Raw genomic sequence first — 16,880 nt, 5'->3', positions numbered from 1 at the left:
AGTCGCTAGGGAAAGGAAGGAAAAGAACTGGCACTAAATGAAAATTTGTCGTGGTAGTGAGTGAAAAACACTGTGAGCTAAAGGTAGTAGCTAATGTCTGACGCCATTAGCTCGTGTCCAGGGCCGCAGTGAATTGTGGAATTCTACCGTGCTAGTGAGCGAAAGGCAGAAGGTAAAACTTTATGATTATACCTATCTATTTTGCTGAATGTTATGAGAACCTAAATTGAATGTTATGTTAAAACCATGCCCTTGTGTGTTGAAGAGATGAGACAGCTGCGTGGTGTGTGCGCCATTCTGAGCGGACATTACGTATGCTTGTATTAAATCAAGGAGATTGGTGAGCCATACATTTGTTTATGTATAAACATATATGAACATTCACTTGTGATTAATATATGCTGGAAATGTGAATATGTTTTAAGAATGTGGGAAAATTCATAACATTGTTACACTTAGCATTATAAAAATATAGTGTTAAATACTGGAAGCAGAATGTATTGAGATACTACGAATAATTGGTTGATCCTGTTATCACAGGTCAGGGTTTTTTTCGGGGTCTTGGAACATTCTATTCCCTTTGTGAAACGATCATAAATCATTCCTGGAGTTTGATGGCGAGCCTCCCAGCGGATTCTTGAGTGGGAAGACCTGGATGATTTGGTCAGCATACAAGCGTTACTACACTCCCAGTGTAGTCGACAAAGGATTCACTACGCCTTCTGGTGCAGTATCTTTTTCATCATCATACTGGGACTGGACTTAAGTGGACTTCTGGGGTTTTGATTTGACTTTTATTGTTTTTTTGACTGGACTACATTAGCACTGATGAAGCTGTACATGCACTGAAGAAAAAATGCTATCATGGTATTACCAGTATTGTGAACCTTGAATTCTTGTATGGTTGATTGATTTGAGAGGGATTGGGATTTGAATGTTATCCGATTGAATTCCACTTCACATTGGATATCCGATTAGATAGGGTGCACCCTAGGATATCACAGACATAGACAGGAAAAATACCCTAAGCAACCCATTATTCCAGATTTACTGGTTCCTCACGAGGAGGGATTACTTAGGTGGGTTTTGATAGTGGCCTGTGATTAAGAAGAGACTTAACACGGTTAAGCTTGGATTAATTTGGTTTATTTATTTTCCACGTGTTTAGCTATTTTACTTATTTAAATTGTTTTGTGTATGTGCATATGTTCAATTGTAGTAAAACATTGTTCAAGCATATAATTTGTGGAAATTCAATTGAACACCACACATTGCTCCAGCGGCCGAACCTATTCTAGCTATTGGCCCTTAATCAGAGGTTGGCAACTTCTGATCTAATCACTTAGCAAGTGTTACATTTCAAATGCCTTTGACTACTACCACGTCACCCAGTGGGCGCATTGCCTCTTCTTACACCCCATTTTCTCTGCAAGATACCGCTATGATTAAATCCCACAGGAGGTTTCTTCCGTTAAAGGGAGTTTTTCCTCCCCACTGTTGCCAAGTGCTTGCTCAAGGGGGATTTCTTGGGTTTTCCCTATGTAATAATATTGATAACAGTAAGGTCTAGACCTTACTTTATAAAGTGTCCTGAGATGACTTTTGTTGTGATTTGGCGCTATACAAATAAAATTTGATTTGATTTGATTTGAAAGCTGGCACTCTTGACTGGTTTGCCTACTCATTTTCTGTCCAGGGTGGAGATGCTGCCGGCCCAGCAGACCATTTTTGAGGTGAAAAGAACTCTATATTTTCTGTAAGGCACATTAATAACATGAATACCTTTACCATTTAAAGGCAGTCCATTTATCATATTCATAAAACCTGTGCAATAAAAAATTAGACTTCCCATAATTATATTTACACCATTGCACGCATGATACTTGCAGTTACATCATGTAGGTTACAGGTGGCAAACATCCATTACAATACAGTAAGAAGTGATAACATTTTGTTGGTACTAAGAGATGTGCAACGCCAGCTAAAAACTTTTGCACTAACTACCATAGCATTAAATAATTGATGCTGATGCTCTGTGTGTGAGAATAAAAGTTAACAACTGCCTGAGAACAAGCTGAAGAGTTTCTCTTACAGGTGGGAGCCATATAATGAAGGAAACAGCAGTGTGCTGCGGTGAAAACACAGCTGAAGCACCTCAATGAGATAATGAACTCTGGATAGGTGTGGGGCTTTTTGACTAAGAACTACTTGTCATTTCTTGTGTCTAGCCATGCTGAACATCTTTAATCCCCAGCCACCATATCGTAAGTCTGTTGTGTGCACATTAACGTTTCAGCTTCCTTTTTGGAATTCTTTAGTGCATCAGTGAAGAGGGATGGGTATAAACAGCTTGGACTAATCCCAATACCCCAGACAACAAAAAAATAATTAATTGTGCCTAATTTGCTGCTGTCTAAACAGAGATTGGATTTCGCTTAATGCTAAACAGGCCAGTCTAGGAAATAAACACATTCTAATTTAAAATAGTCCCCAAAGTGTTTCTCACTTTTTTCTGTGCTCTCCTCAAGAAATATATGCAAATGGAAGCATTTAGGTTTTATTCCCTGCACTGAGAGGAAATGGTGGAGGGTCCCCAAAAGCGATGCAAATCTTAAGCAAGCCTGTTTCAGTCTTTCTTCAAAGTCCCATCCCTAAGCTACTGCACCCTCCTGAACTTGTTTGGAGGGCAGAGATGTTTCAGCGACTTATCAGCTTTGTCACAGATCAGGCTGGACAAAGCCACCAGGCTTTCTAATATTTCTTTCTGCCTGTGGTCACTAAAATTAGTAATTTGTCAACAAAGCTGTGTGGCTGCTGTATAGTGCAACAGCTGCTGCTGCTGCTTGTCTGAAAGTGGAAGGGTAAAAAAAAGCCAAGCACTCATCACAAAACCAGATCGGTGTGGAGTAAAGACAGACAGATTTCTGACAGAAATAGAACATGGGTATCTGACAGTATCCAGTTTATTATTATCATCTCTAGGTATGTGTGATGTGATTTGATTGCCACTTTAAACTGACCATTTTTCATGATCCTTTGAGATGGAATGTCTCACCAAGAATTACGCGAACATATGCCACTATAAACCATCAGAATGTAAACTGTTAAAGTTGCTATGTACCACACATTTAGGGAATCGCCTCCTATTTTACCACAGGATGTGGCTGGTGATGGTCATATACCTCAGAAAAGCCAAACATAAGGTAGCAAATGGTAGTATGGATTATGCAACTATAACCTTTATTGGTTTTGGCCAACTAATACGAGGCTGCATAAGTGCTAATTTTTCTGACAAGACTTTTTTTAGTAAGTTTGGTGATGAAATAAAAAGGAATATATTTCAGATGATCTGACAGCATTGATTGGTGGCCTGACACCATGACTCCACCTCTGGTCAGGGTGCTAAAGTCATCACAGAAGAAAAGATAGTTGCTTCCATATTTACAATATTTTGGCTTCACTTTTGCATAGTGGCCAGAAGAGGTGACGTGTCATCCATTTTTATATACACTCTATACTTGGGATCCATAGAGTTATTTAGATTTTTTTGACTTTGGACTTTTCAATCATTTGAATTGTACTGATGTGGGAGGTTTTATTAGTTTTTCATGAATATTTTCTCTCCTATGCATTTTGAGCTTGGTGAAGATTTATTTGCTCCCCATGACATTTTAACGTTATGCTAAGAGGATATGGAAACACCTCCATCTAAGTGTGATCCTCTTTGAGCTCTGACGGTACTGGCACCAGTTGACTGGGATTTAAGTGCCTTTTTGTTTGGAAGGACAATATGGCAATAATTTTATTGTTAGATGAGGAAAATGAAAAACTATATTCCTTTCACAAAGCGAAGGGATTTAAAAAGGTTTTAATGATTAAGGGTGATGAAACACCAAGAGGGGAAGGAGTCAAGGGTGGCTGAAGAAAACAACGTTGAGAGAAAATGAAGTTATGTTCCATGGGGATTAAGCTGACAGATAGCAAAGGTAAAGACTGCCTTTTTTTTCAACCTGTCCTTGATATCAGGTTTGATCAGGAATAAGGCAGCATAAGCCAAGTGGAAAAACAAAACGCACTCAAATACCAACCTGCCACTCAAGATTGAAGAGATTTCTATACTCTGTGGGTAGGGGTGTAACATGCAAGGCACTATCATCATCATTAAAATATATGACGTGTTATTGTTGTTTGTAGTACATTCATGTCATAAATGCAAAGACGAAGACATGTTATCCAAGGTTGAGGTAGAGGAAGATGATAGCATGGTACCAGTAGGCAGTTTTTTTTTTCTTTGCTTAAGGGGAAGGGATGAACTGAGAAATGTGACAGTAGCAGTAATTAAGGGAGTTAGTCATGCAAAGGCTGTTAACAGTGCCAAAAGTTAATACTGGTTATGGAATAAAGGGAGCGCAAAGATCAGGAAAGTGGATCAAGGTAGACCTGTGAGAGAGTTTTAGTACCAAGCCTCATGTCACTTTGGATTTTTATTTTTATGAGATAACAAGGTAGGAAGTTGTGGTTGTGTTTAGGATAAAAAGGCTAGCCAAAGATTTAGAGTCTCTCCACTTAACAGACAATATACTTTAGTAAAGCAGAGGATATAAAGGTAAATCGGCATGTTTGGGTGAGTTTTATGGGCTCAGATAGTTCAGACCTGACCTGGAATTAAATATTGACTGACCACTTTGTGCTGTGTCCAAATGGTGGCAGCAATGTAACACTCTCAAAGCAGTTTAACCTGTAATGTAATGGTTCTCTCTTGAACTGTGTCGCCTCTTTTAGAAATGCCTTGGCAGCATCTCTACATTAAATGTTCATAGTGAGTACAGTAAGCGACATCACTATATTACTCACAGAACAAACAATGAATCCATATGGTTGGTAAAGTGCCATTGTTTAGCTGAATGTTTTTTTTTTTCACACTGTGTTTGCCGACTGATAGCTACTATTTAGTTTGAAGTAAAAAATATGAGCTTGTTTTCACAGTACACATATGGTACAAACTGGATGGAATAAATTAAAATACTTAACCTGGTAGAGTGCCAAATTAAACTGCAAGGTCCCTGTTAATCTCTGTTATTCCCAGTATTTACTGTATCTTGATTAATTACATAGACAATTGTGGGTGTGGTGTACATTTTGTAACCATTCTTTAGTATATTACTTGTGTGATGTAAGAATGTTAACACTGTTATATTCTTTTTTTTAGTATAATATGTGTGTGTGTAGAAGTGAATCATTTACTGCTTGCAAACCAATGATGATAAGATGATGTCATGGGGTAGGACTGGATAAGTCTGACTTCTTCCTACTCCATTCAAGCATGTACTAGGTATAAGCAAATTGTTATTGGATTAACATTTGTTGGATATGTGTAAAATTATGTGTGTTGACATATCAACTGTCTTTACATGCTTGAAAGAATAAATCAAATCAAATCTTATATTCTAATACGGTGTGGGGGGTGCATATTCTTACACTACCAAAGTTAAAATTAATCTAAATAATGTAAACCAACTGCCACACACTGACCCAGGGGCCTTTAGGAACTTCAGGAGGAGGGTGGAGGAGTTGTTTACTTTGCTAGGTTCATAGTGAAGCTTTGCTTAAAAGGCTTTATATATTTATTTCATTCTATTGTGACCCTTATCACTCTGTCTCTTCTCTGACTCTATTCACTACAGTGGATGAGAGTGAGAAAGGACATAAAATCTCCCTGCTTCCTACAAAGTATACATTTTATAAGAGATCGGATGATCACTGAGACACATTTTGCATGTTGTGACCCAAGTTATATGACGCTTATCCATCATGTTGACAAAATTATTAATAGGACAAGTGGGACGAGCACTGTTAAGGCTATAGTGTTGTGTCAACCCCTCGACACTGATCATCTGCCTCACCTTGAAGACTTGTTTGCTTATTCTTAACTTCCCAAATACATCTCATGGTCTAATCTGATGTTATGGTTTAATTTTCATATAAATCTGAATTAAATTACTATCTTGACTTGATGTACAGTGTGTGTGCATGTGTGTCTGAATGTGTGCAACGCTATAGTCTATAGTGCCAGAAACCTAAAGGTCTACCTTTCATTGCTGTTTTCTACAGACTTCTCCAGGCTGGGACTTTCAAACATGTGCCTCTGTCGAGTTGACTCAGAGAATATACATGTAATGGAAACATCAATTTCATAGCACACCAACTAAAAGAAGCAACACTATGAGCACAGGGAAATTGAACACAGTCTCGCCGTAACCACTAAGCTACCAGGGGCTCCAAGTTATGTGTTTATTATGCACTGAAGGACAGTTAGACAGAAACATTTTTTTAAAATGTTTTTACACACTACACAGCTCTTTATTTCAATCTTCACACAGGGAGCCCATATTTGTATTGTTAGGTGTCTTGCTGATTTTAAATCCTTTATCAGACCCGGGAGTAGTATTTAAATAGGATTCCTCAGCTTCTTTGGAACTCATAATAGTAAGGAAAAAAACTTGACTTTGAGAAAACCGTCACTATTATAACAGTTATCTTGTGCTCATACAAGACATTGCATTTGAATAACAAAGGTTTCCAAGTCAGATTGTATCTGTCATATTGTGAGGTGGAATTGATCCCAAAGATTTGGATTTAAAATAAAGATGCTGTAGCTACATGCATGGGAAAGGAGAACAGATAGAGCAAAGCAAGTGAAGCCACTCCTTAAACCTGCTCTGTCTGACTGGATGAGGTGAAATCAGTGTGCTGTAGTTATGGGGCCTGACAGATTGCTTTCTTTTCCACAGTGAAATTGATTTTCCTAAGTCTCTATCTGGCCTTCTTTCCTCTGTTTGAACTGAATGTTGAACTAGACCATGTTCTACAAGTTTAGAGGCTGTCGTGTTGATGGCTACAGCTATAAATATGTTGAGCTAACAGCCCTGTATCAAGCCACTCTATAGCAGAATGTGTCTCTGGAGAGCAAAGTTAAGTAAAAATGTAGAAAGTAATATTATAATTTTATCCTGAGGTTGCTGCCACTGTTCGTTCTCAACATATCTTTACAATAAGTCAGTCTGAAGTTAGTAAATGTGTTATTTATAGTTGACATCAATCAGAGAGTTTCTGCACAATTTACAGGTTAAAATATAAACATCAGAAACGCTCACTGTGTACACTTAGTGATTAGAACAACCTCACCGGTAAACATGGGCTGTTTTTAGTATTTCAATAAAGATTGATTCTGACATTTTCACAAAATGAGCTGTAGGCAATCTCCTCTGAGGTTGTAAAAGTCCTTCTTTGTCAGAGTAATAAATGCAAAGTAAACACTTTTTGACCAATTTGTGATAACGTGCCTACAACAATATTTAAACTTAGCAAAATGTGGCTGTTAATATGCCAAATTTCCATAAAAAAATCAACGCATCAACTTTACAATGCAAATACAGAACAGTGTTAGGCAAAAGAGTATTGTGAATGGCTTTTTTTATTTTTATTTTGAGCAGGGACAATGTTTAATGGTAACTAAAGCAGATATTTGTAATTTGAGGTGGGAAATCCAATCACAAAAGTCACTCACTGGCAGTAGTTTTAATATGGACTCATTTTGTGGAAGAATACACAGTAGTTTCAGTACAAATTATTTACAGTGAGGCTCCTGGATTTTCTGGGTGAACAGGATATTGGCAAATGGCAAATGGCTCTTGAATTACTTATTTGTCATTTTTTATATTAATAGTATTTTCAGCAAGCTCCATAAAGAGACTAAATCAAATAATGAATTGCCTCTACTCAGGGTTAATGTTTGTCAGATGTCAGTCCTGGATTATCTTGTTCGTTTGTGCGATGGATCTCTTTTGTTGTTCATCAACAATTAAACACATGGGGGAAACACACACTGATTTTCTCATTACAAAAACCCCGGACCTGACTATGTTGCCCCAAAGGTTCCAAACAGCCATGTTTCCTGGAGTTAGCATGAGTCATAGTCAAATGCGCATGCACAAGATCCTGTGGAAGCTCTCTACTTTATGTACATTCCATTAGCTTTTCACGCTCAGGTTTGGGGCTGAGTAATCTAGTTCAAAGCTGATCCAGGACTGATCACTGACAGACATGAACTGTGTTTAGAGGCAATTCATTGTCAGCTTTAGTCTCTGTATGAGGACCATTGAGCAATATAGAAAATGACTGGACTTACACACACACCATTTATGTTGCAAATATTAAAGGATGTGTGCTTGTGTGGGTGTGGGTTTAAATTTGTGCGATTCTACCCTTTAAGTATAACTTATGAAGAGAGTTTGAATGCAAAAGCCTTTTTTATTGCATAAACAAGTGGACAGGCTGTGTGGAAACACTATTGTCTCCATGTGTCGCCTTATTGGAGAGGCCTGTTTTAAGCCACTCAGCTTTGTAGCAATGCATTTGCACATGGATAAAAGACGGTGAATCAGGGCAGAGCCTTTGTTTTGTATAATACAGTATATAACAACGCAACTGCAGTGGAGCAGCTGATCTACTCCCAGTTGTAATAAAAGATAATATGTCATTGCATTGCTTGTTTTAACCTCTCCTTTCAACACAAGCTCCCTTAAAAGCAATAAAGCAAAATAGGATTTAAAATAACCAACTTATTCCCAGCTGTAGTGCACATTATTTTTCATTTTTGGGTCTGCCTTAACAAAGTTAACAATTAGCAAGGAAAATATGTAAAAGTTAAAGAACCATACTTCATGATGTGTAGAGTAAAATGATCATATTAATAATCGGCTGTGTACAACTAGTGTCATTGCCTCTTCATATCAGTGCTGTAAGATGTTGGTAAAATCTGTTGAAAAGTCACTCACCATCAAAATTCCATTATTTTAAGCCACTCTTTATTTTCTTTCCTTTTTCTGTTGGCAGATTCAGTTCTAGCATCCCAACACATTGGACTGCAGACATGCAACTTCGGCGTACTCGGCTATTTGCAGGCAGCAGATAAACCAAGAGCCATAAATCAAACAGCATTTTGTATAAATAGAAACGCCTTTGCAGTTAATGACAGTGGTTTCACAGTCAAAGAAAGTTAAAGAAAGAAAAGAAAATTAGACTGAAATTCCACCCCCAGTTTGATTTATGAATAATTATTTTGTAGCATGTATGTTTCACTACATTTTTGCCTTAGGGTAAGTTTCCATGAATTAATATTTGCCAGTTTAGTGATAAAGACATTAAGTGAACTGGAAAATGCTTGACTTGTATAATAACAAGAATATCCTCTAGTGAGGAGCCATTCTTCTGCTGGTCTAGTAGTTACCATCATCTTATGAACACTTTGGTTAATATAATGATGGGCAGTTTGAACAGTTGCACATGACTCTAAATTTTATGAGTGTTTCCAATACTTTGTTCACTTAATTAATAAAGCCTTGTTCATAGCTCCCAATTCAAAGTCCTTCTAGATGTTATCAGTGACAACATGGTGAAAGATTGTAGCTTTTCCCTTTGTACATGTGTGGAAAAAGAATGACATATTTCTGACAACCCACATGTTTGTAGCATCTTTCGTCATCATAAAGCAGTGAAATCAGAAAACCTGAAGAAGATTTGAGTACTTGATCGAGAAGACCTGAAAATCACCTTTTAAGTTATGTCAGTTGTAAAATAAAAAGACAAATCCTACAGGCATCAATCTAACCTTTCCCAATCATCAGACAGACCAAAATTCAAACTCGGACATGATGCCTTGTTCATGTCATATGAGAAACTAAACTAAAACGTTTGTTAAGATTAGGTAGTTTCTATTTAGAGTAATAAAAAAAAAAAAAAGCCAAGGTTAATTAGAGCTCTTAGAGAAAACACTGGTCTCCTACATGACAGTTGGAACCGCTACAGACCTGTAACACAGATCGTCTTTGACACCTGTACTTTGTGCCGCTCTACATAAAGGACACAATTTTTCTAGCAATGGCACTGGACATAAATCATGATCTGTGGAACTATAAGATCCTGGTCCACACAACTAGCTATGTTGATTGCACATAAAGTGTCTATGAACAATTAAAGCTTTGGAAGCATAATGACCTCATGAAATATGTAAGCTCCATATTACTACGCACTCTGTATTACATATATCATCTGGTCACAAACATAAACATACATTATGAGTGATAAATATGAGCAACAGACAGTGCCTTTACTCATGATGATTTACAGCAACCTTGCCACAGCAGTCGGAATCTGCATGATGGATTGCTGATGGTTCTGATTGTTTTATCTGTACGGTTCACTTTGGCTTTCAGATACTAAAACTCACACGCCGCTTCTCTGCAGGACTGCTCGCTCGCTGTTTCCATCCCTCCCTAAGCTTCTTCCCCTGGGGAGAAAGCCTGGGTGTTTTTCAAGCTTTGCCTTTGTTTACCTGGTTCTTAGTTCTGGGCTGTCACATTATCTCTCTAAGTGACGGTGTAGCTTCCCTGCAGGCTCATAATGAGGAAGTAGTGGTGGCACACAGCCTTGTTTCTCTACATTGAGGGTATCACTGCATGTTAGGGCATACCATTGTTCAAGTGTGGACTTATTTGTCAGTTGACACATTTAGTTTTTTGTTTTATTCTGGCCTCAATGATAACTGCCTCCATTTATTAAAAAGGGGGTATATTTCTGTTTCTCTCTGCAGGAGAAGCCATGCTAATAATCAGCACCACTGGATCCGTACTGGAAGGCTACTTTCCGAGACAGATTAAAGCCAGTTATTGCTTATTAATGTTTTTACAATATCAGTTAAATACTAAGTGTTAGTTTTTTTTTTTTTTTTAATTTCTTAGACCACTCAAACACCATCTTGACATTAAAAAGTTGAACTATCATAGCTGTCTCCACATGGTGCAAGATGAAATCGAAAGCATAGCCTTGCAGAAATATTGACTTCCACCCTGTGGTGCTTTCGTGCCATTCCCATCTCAAGCAAAAGTTCACATACAGACTCCTGTGATGTTAGAGAGCTCAATCAAAAATTGTGACTATCAACAGATTTCCCAAAGCAGAACAGACAGGATGAACTTTCAAATTTCTAATAAAATCCAGATATAAAAGTGTGATGGACATTCCCTGATAAATATTGCATCTATCTGAGCTGTTTGCTTTGTCTGTGAATACTCTCCACAGACAGGTTCATTCAATTTGGAAGACATTATCCAGCCATGCAGTACAATCCTAAACTGTAGCTTCTGTATCCCTTTGACCTACTGGTTTTCAATGCGCTCATGCTCCCGCAACAGATGTTAATAAACATTTCACAGTAAAACAGCTGCTCTTGAGCCAGAGATCAGCTCACATTGCTTTTGTAATTAGCTTCTATGAGAGCAGTTTAGGTATAGTGTTTAATAAGACAAGCCAGTCTTTCCTCTCTTGGGATAGGCAAACTCACTGGTGTGCACATGGTGCTAAGAATATGGGAAACATAAGAAAAGCATTATTATTATTTTAATCAGGATGAAACCCAGAGAACTGTTGGATCAGCTGCCTAGGTTTTAATAGTAACAGGTAATTAGACACTCACTTCTCTTTTTGGTAATCAAATAGCTGCTTATAAATATTCAATGGAATATTTCTCCATTTGGTTTTCTTTTTCTTTGTGCTTAACAGTTTTTGGAGACATGTCTAAATACAGAGTAAAAGAGAGCTTTATATGCTCACGTAACCCATTCACTTTCTTTCACATTTCTGTCTCATTATTTCCTAGAACTGTGTGAAAACTTTATTTTTGCAAATACCAGCCCAGCTTGCAGCATGCGCTGTAAGGTGGTGTTAAACTTATTTATTTATAACAAAGCCCAATAAAATGGCCCATCCAAATATTCATTCATCATCATAAGATCACTGTCATGGTTTTGGTTTGGCTTCCTATTTTATGTTTTTATTTTGTAGTCATTTCCAGTCTCTTACCATCTCGCCAGCCCCAGCTTTACACTGTCACTGACTGCCCTCATTGTTTTCACCTGTTACTCCTTCGCGTCCGTGGCTCAGACTTTATAATCATCTCACATGCCTAGGTTTGGTTGCTGGTTTGTTGGTTCATGTTGCCCTGTTTTGTGTTCCTGTTTTTGGTCTCACTTGTAATCCTTCATGTCCTACTCGTCACTGATGCCGTTTTACACGGGGTCTAGTCCTCCTCTCTGCATACGGTTGGTCATGTTCTTTGGTTCGTTTAATCTACATATGCTGTGGTACCAATTGATTTATCACTTTAGGAACATTAACACATTCTGAAAAGTTTGTGGCAGTCATTGCTGCTCACATTTATATGCCTGTTCATTTTCAGACCTCCTGTCTCAACTCCTCCTCAAAGTTGCTACAAAACGTCTGACAGCAGTCCTGTTGGTTTTCCATTGTGGCTTCACTGGCATTGGTACGGCTTCACTTCAGGGACCTGCAGGACACTGTCATTGTGCTGCACAGTCCTTATTTAATAGCACTAACCCATTATTTCTACTTTTATATCCATTTCATCCACTTTCCCTCATGGTGTGTGAAACCTGGTTGACAGCATGGCAATAGGCCATTCAGTTCCCTGTAATTAACACTGCCCTGCCATTAAAAGTGAGTTCTAATAATAACTTGGCTAATTGGTGGAAAAGTGAAGTCCGCTGACAAAACGTATTGAAATACAGGAGCTATGTTTTAAAAGATTTTTTACATCATCTTAGAAGCTGTTTACTCATGTAGAACATTTATTTGTTTGGTTCAGCTCTGTACCATCAATTTTTGATCTTTGGGTTAAAGTATTGCAATGCTTGATGCCGTTGTATCAAATTTCCCTCACCAATACCCTCAGTGAAGAAAGGGGTGAGCTGAAATCAGATCCAACTTTAGCCTACAGTATGAAGTAGTGGGACTCATTAATGTCAAGTTGACTTTGTAATTTTATTTTACAGAATTGCTAACTTTGCATGATTGCATTTAATTTCTCAGAGTTCTCTTTATAGCAAATGTACATACTATATCAGGTAGCATAGCCTTAGCCTCTGATACACCTTCAAACTGGATTTCCTGGTTCATATTTATAATCTTCCCACCAAAAGCTTGTTGTAATAAAGCCACAGCAGTGTAACTGTGTTGTGTTTTGCTGGAGGGTTATTGTTGGTATGACCATGACCTAACCCACATTTAAGACACTGTGGTTATATTTCACCACTGGTTTTATTTTCTTTATGCCATTCTGAAGTGTTTCTTTTTGTCAGATTAATTTCAGGACTGAATTATCAGCGGATTTATGTATTAACCAACACTGCTGTGCTGCTTTTGTTATGGTACAGTAAACACAAAACATATTTTGGCTGCCTCCAGTGTCAGCCTGTGTAAATCAAATTAATGGTGGTGTGTATACTGTGGCTTGACAGAAAACACAGAGCTTAATGGCCAAAATTTCCCCTGTTGTACGCCGCCTCCAGGCATGGAACAGTGGCTTCACATATGGTTCAGTGTTCACATACAAATTCTGAGTCTATTTTGAACCCTCTGCTACAAGACTGTGTGAGTGGAGGGTGGATGAAGGCCCAGCCACACCTTTGATGTTACGTGCAACAGTACTTTCATCCAGTACTAGAAGCAGCTAATTAGCTAAGTGAAGCTCTCCTGCTGATTTGGTTTCACTAAAATGACTAATGATCGTTCCATTTGGAGATGGCTTTCTATTCATTATTTGTACCCACTTATAAAGGAGTTTGGAGCTCATCCCAGGATGCACTGGGTTGCTATTCCTGTTTGGAGTCTAACATGCAACCATTCTAACATTCACAACTTTAGACAGTTCAGGGTCTTTGGTTCCTAAGCACACCTTTGGACTGTGAACCAGAGTAGTAAGTACATAATTTATTTTAATTTTCAGATGTTCCATTGAGATCAAGATCTCTAATTCAAGGGAGACCTTGCCAAGGTAGCAGCCACACAAATACAGTATTAAAATGCAACACATACAATATACAAAGAATTCATTTCACAAGATAAAACAATAGGCTCTTAAAAACAGCTACGTCTCATTCACCACAGTCTGGATGCCCTTAAATTTTTCAATAGATATAATGCTGAACTTTAGATCTTCATGCTGGGTATTCCATAATCAAGGTGCATATGCTGTTTTCCCCAGATCTGTAAAAATTGAGGCACATTAAAAAGCAACCACCTGGACGAGCACTGCTGGTACCCACCAGAGCTAAGATGGCAAATAGTACAAAGATAAGCTGAATGTTTACCTCGTACCACTTTATAGATAAAATAATATACAGTATATATATATACCAGTGCTGTTGTCTATGAATGGTCAGTGATATCTATCCTACTAAATCATAAAGAATGCAGTGATGAGTGAGAGATTTGCGTTTGTAATAAAACGCAAGGATGCTTGGTACACTGAATCAGCGCTCAATAAAAGGGCGAAGGATGCATGCATATATAATACAATCTGAAACAAAATAGGACAGATAGACATTGTGAGATGTAGCATGACAATGAATTCCAAAAGATAATTAATTCCTTACGAAGACTGAGAAACAAATGTGCTGAAAAAAGCCAGACATTTTCTGAAAAGCAATTACTCTAATGCACTTTCAAAACATTTACAACAATTTTAGAGATTCTAAGGATTTTTCTTTTTTAGAAGAGTCTAACATATTGACAAGGATGGGTCAGAACTGAGCAGCACATTCAAAGTAAGCAAGGGCACAGCTAGAGAAATGGATTATGGACCTTAGGCATAGGCTGGAGGGCTGAAGAGGTCGCAAATTGAGAAGTGCATTTTACTGACATCAGAAATGAGGTACTGGAGGGAGATAAAACATAATGAACCACTGGTCAGTGTGTAAATTCACTGAAGCGTGGAGCAAAGGTGGAAAATATCACTGCTCTGTTATCCTTGAACCTATTAACAAACACCGGAAATGCCCTGCCTTGTATAGCTATGGGTTGATGGGATCACTTCTTGAACTACATTCGAAATAAAATAAGCAGGTTTTAATTTTAGGATCACAATGCAAGGTACTGCAGAAAGTGGACTGTGAGTTTAAAGGTGAGGTCTATATATTTCAAAACAAATCTGTAGCGCACTGAGTTAGAGATACAAGTGATGAATGAATAACTCATTTGATTTTAAGAATCAAAATAATCTGAAAACGCACAAAAATGATTTTAGGACTGTGAGGCTGGTGAATTGGTACATATTAGTCTGGAGAGGTGAAAATGTTCCTATGACACTGCTGGGGCCTTATTAAAAAGGAAAAAAGAAAAGATAAAGCACAAAAACATGTTATCGAGAGGCCTTGGAGTACCCAAAACCACTTCAATTGGAGTACCAATAACACTGAGAGTGGTGCCTGTTGGGCAGCTCTTTGGAATGACCACATTGCTCAGTCCATTACTAGATCTCATTAAAAAGTATAAATGAACTTATGGTACTGGATGTAGTCTTTGAACTTGCAGTTAAATGTTGTTGTGTTGAGCTTTATTTATAGCTTAGTTTTAATCTAATGGTATATAATTTCATCTTTATCTCAGTGTTTATCTTCACTTCAGTGATCATTGAAGCCATCCTGAGATGAAAAGTAAATTGGAGGCACCTGAGTTTTGGTTCCCTGCAGTTGACAGACCTTTGTGAGATGGATCCATTTGGGAAACTAAATTCAGAGGAGTATGACAGAGAACTCTGACCTTTTTCCAGAAAAAAGAAAAACCATTACACATACTTCTTCAGTGCTTAGTGTTCAATGATGTGGCAGGTAACTCCAGTGGATACCCCACCCAGGCTGCAAGCACACTAAGTGGCTCTCTGTCTGTTTGGAAGAGTACAGCTGTCTACAGGAGGACTGAAATAATCCTGATGTTTTGCATGCATCCATTATGAATCCTTTTGGGGAAGTTGTTCCCTCAGTTCCAATCCTTGCGGAGGCATTAATGGGGGTCTGATGTAGTTTCCTCTGAAGTAGCAAGCGGAGCTGTGCTGTCGACTTTTGGCTATTTCACAATGCAGCACAGAGAATCTGAAGAGACTGAAGAGAGATTTTAATAGTGCATTAGAAATCACTGTACCAGATGGCTAATGCTGTCGACTGAGAGCAAAACATGTCTTTAAACTGACTTAGCAGTAATTGCTTATCTACATAGAAGTCTCAGCTTATATTCACTTTCCATGTTTGGTTTTAGTAGCAGGTAATTATATAACTTTAGACCAAAGCATTTAAAAAAAACACTCATACTGGGTGGTAAGTGTGTCTATATTTGTTCTCCAGCCAAAGTGCTTTCAGTCTAATACCTAAACATCGACAAGTGGGTGAAACATGAGCAGCATTGTTCACATTTGACAGTGTACTTTGTGTATATCTAGAGGATTAATTGTTGGTCAAGAAAATCAATAGGATTCATCAACAGTAAATTCCATATATACACAGTTTTTTCACATGCATATTTGTAGATTTGTATGTGTTGAAATTTTGAATTAGACTAAGAACCTAAACATCCTCTGGAAAGTTGCTGAATGGGTGGACTGAATGATTATCTGACCAGCCTATATCACCAACCTAGATTTTTTTCAGGTGTATATAAACTGTAAAAAAAAAAAGTCAGAGTGAGAATAGCATGGGTGAAATAAAAAAAAACTGTCCCTAAAGTGATAGCATATTAGCATATTATTTCTCAACAGTGATTATATTTATCAGTGCAACTCTAGAGTCGTGCACCTACATTAGGAAGGACATTTTAGCAGGGAATTTGTTAAAAAACAATAAAAATCCCCATGACTCACTGATATCAAGCACAGCTACAACCATGTCAAGTAATTAAGATTGTGTACTGCAAATTTAACTCCAGTATGCTTCAGTGTACTGGCAAAGGAAGCTTTGCTTTTTCATGTCTTCTGG

At 37.9% G+C, this 16,880-nt stretch overlaps 1 long non-coding RNA gene across 1 annotated transcript; it reads left to right on the top strand.

Moving 5' to 3' along the window:
• Positions 1-44: 44 nt before the first annotated feature.
• Positions 45-1,337, top strand: LOC109959286 (uncharacterized). Its single transcript, XR_002274817.1, has 3 exons — positions 45-172; positions 266-340; positions 541-1,337. It is a non-coding gene; the product is annotated as an uncharacterized LOC109959286 (long non-coding RNA).
• Positions 1,338-16,880: the final 15,543 nt, after the last annotated feature.

The sequence above is a fragment of the Monopterus albus genome, unplaced genomic scaffold (assembly GCF_001952655.1).
Source record: "Monopterus albus unplaced genomic scaffold, M_albus_1.0 scaffold38.1, whole genome shotgun sequence".
NCBI lineage: Eukaryota > Metazoa > Chordata > Actinopteri > Synbranchiformes > Synbranchidae > Monopterus > Monopterus albus.
This window is presented reverse-complemented; position numbering and strand designations above follow the sequence as displayed.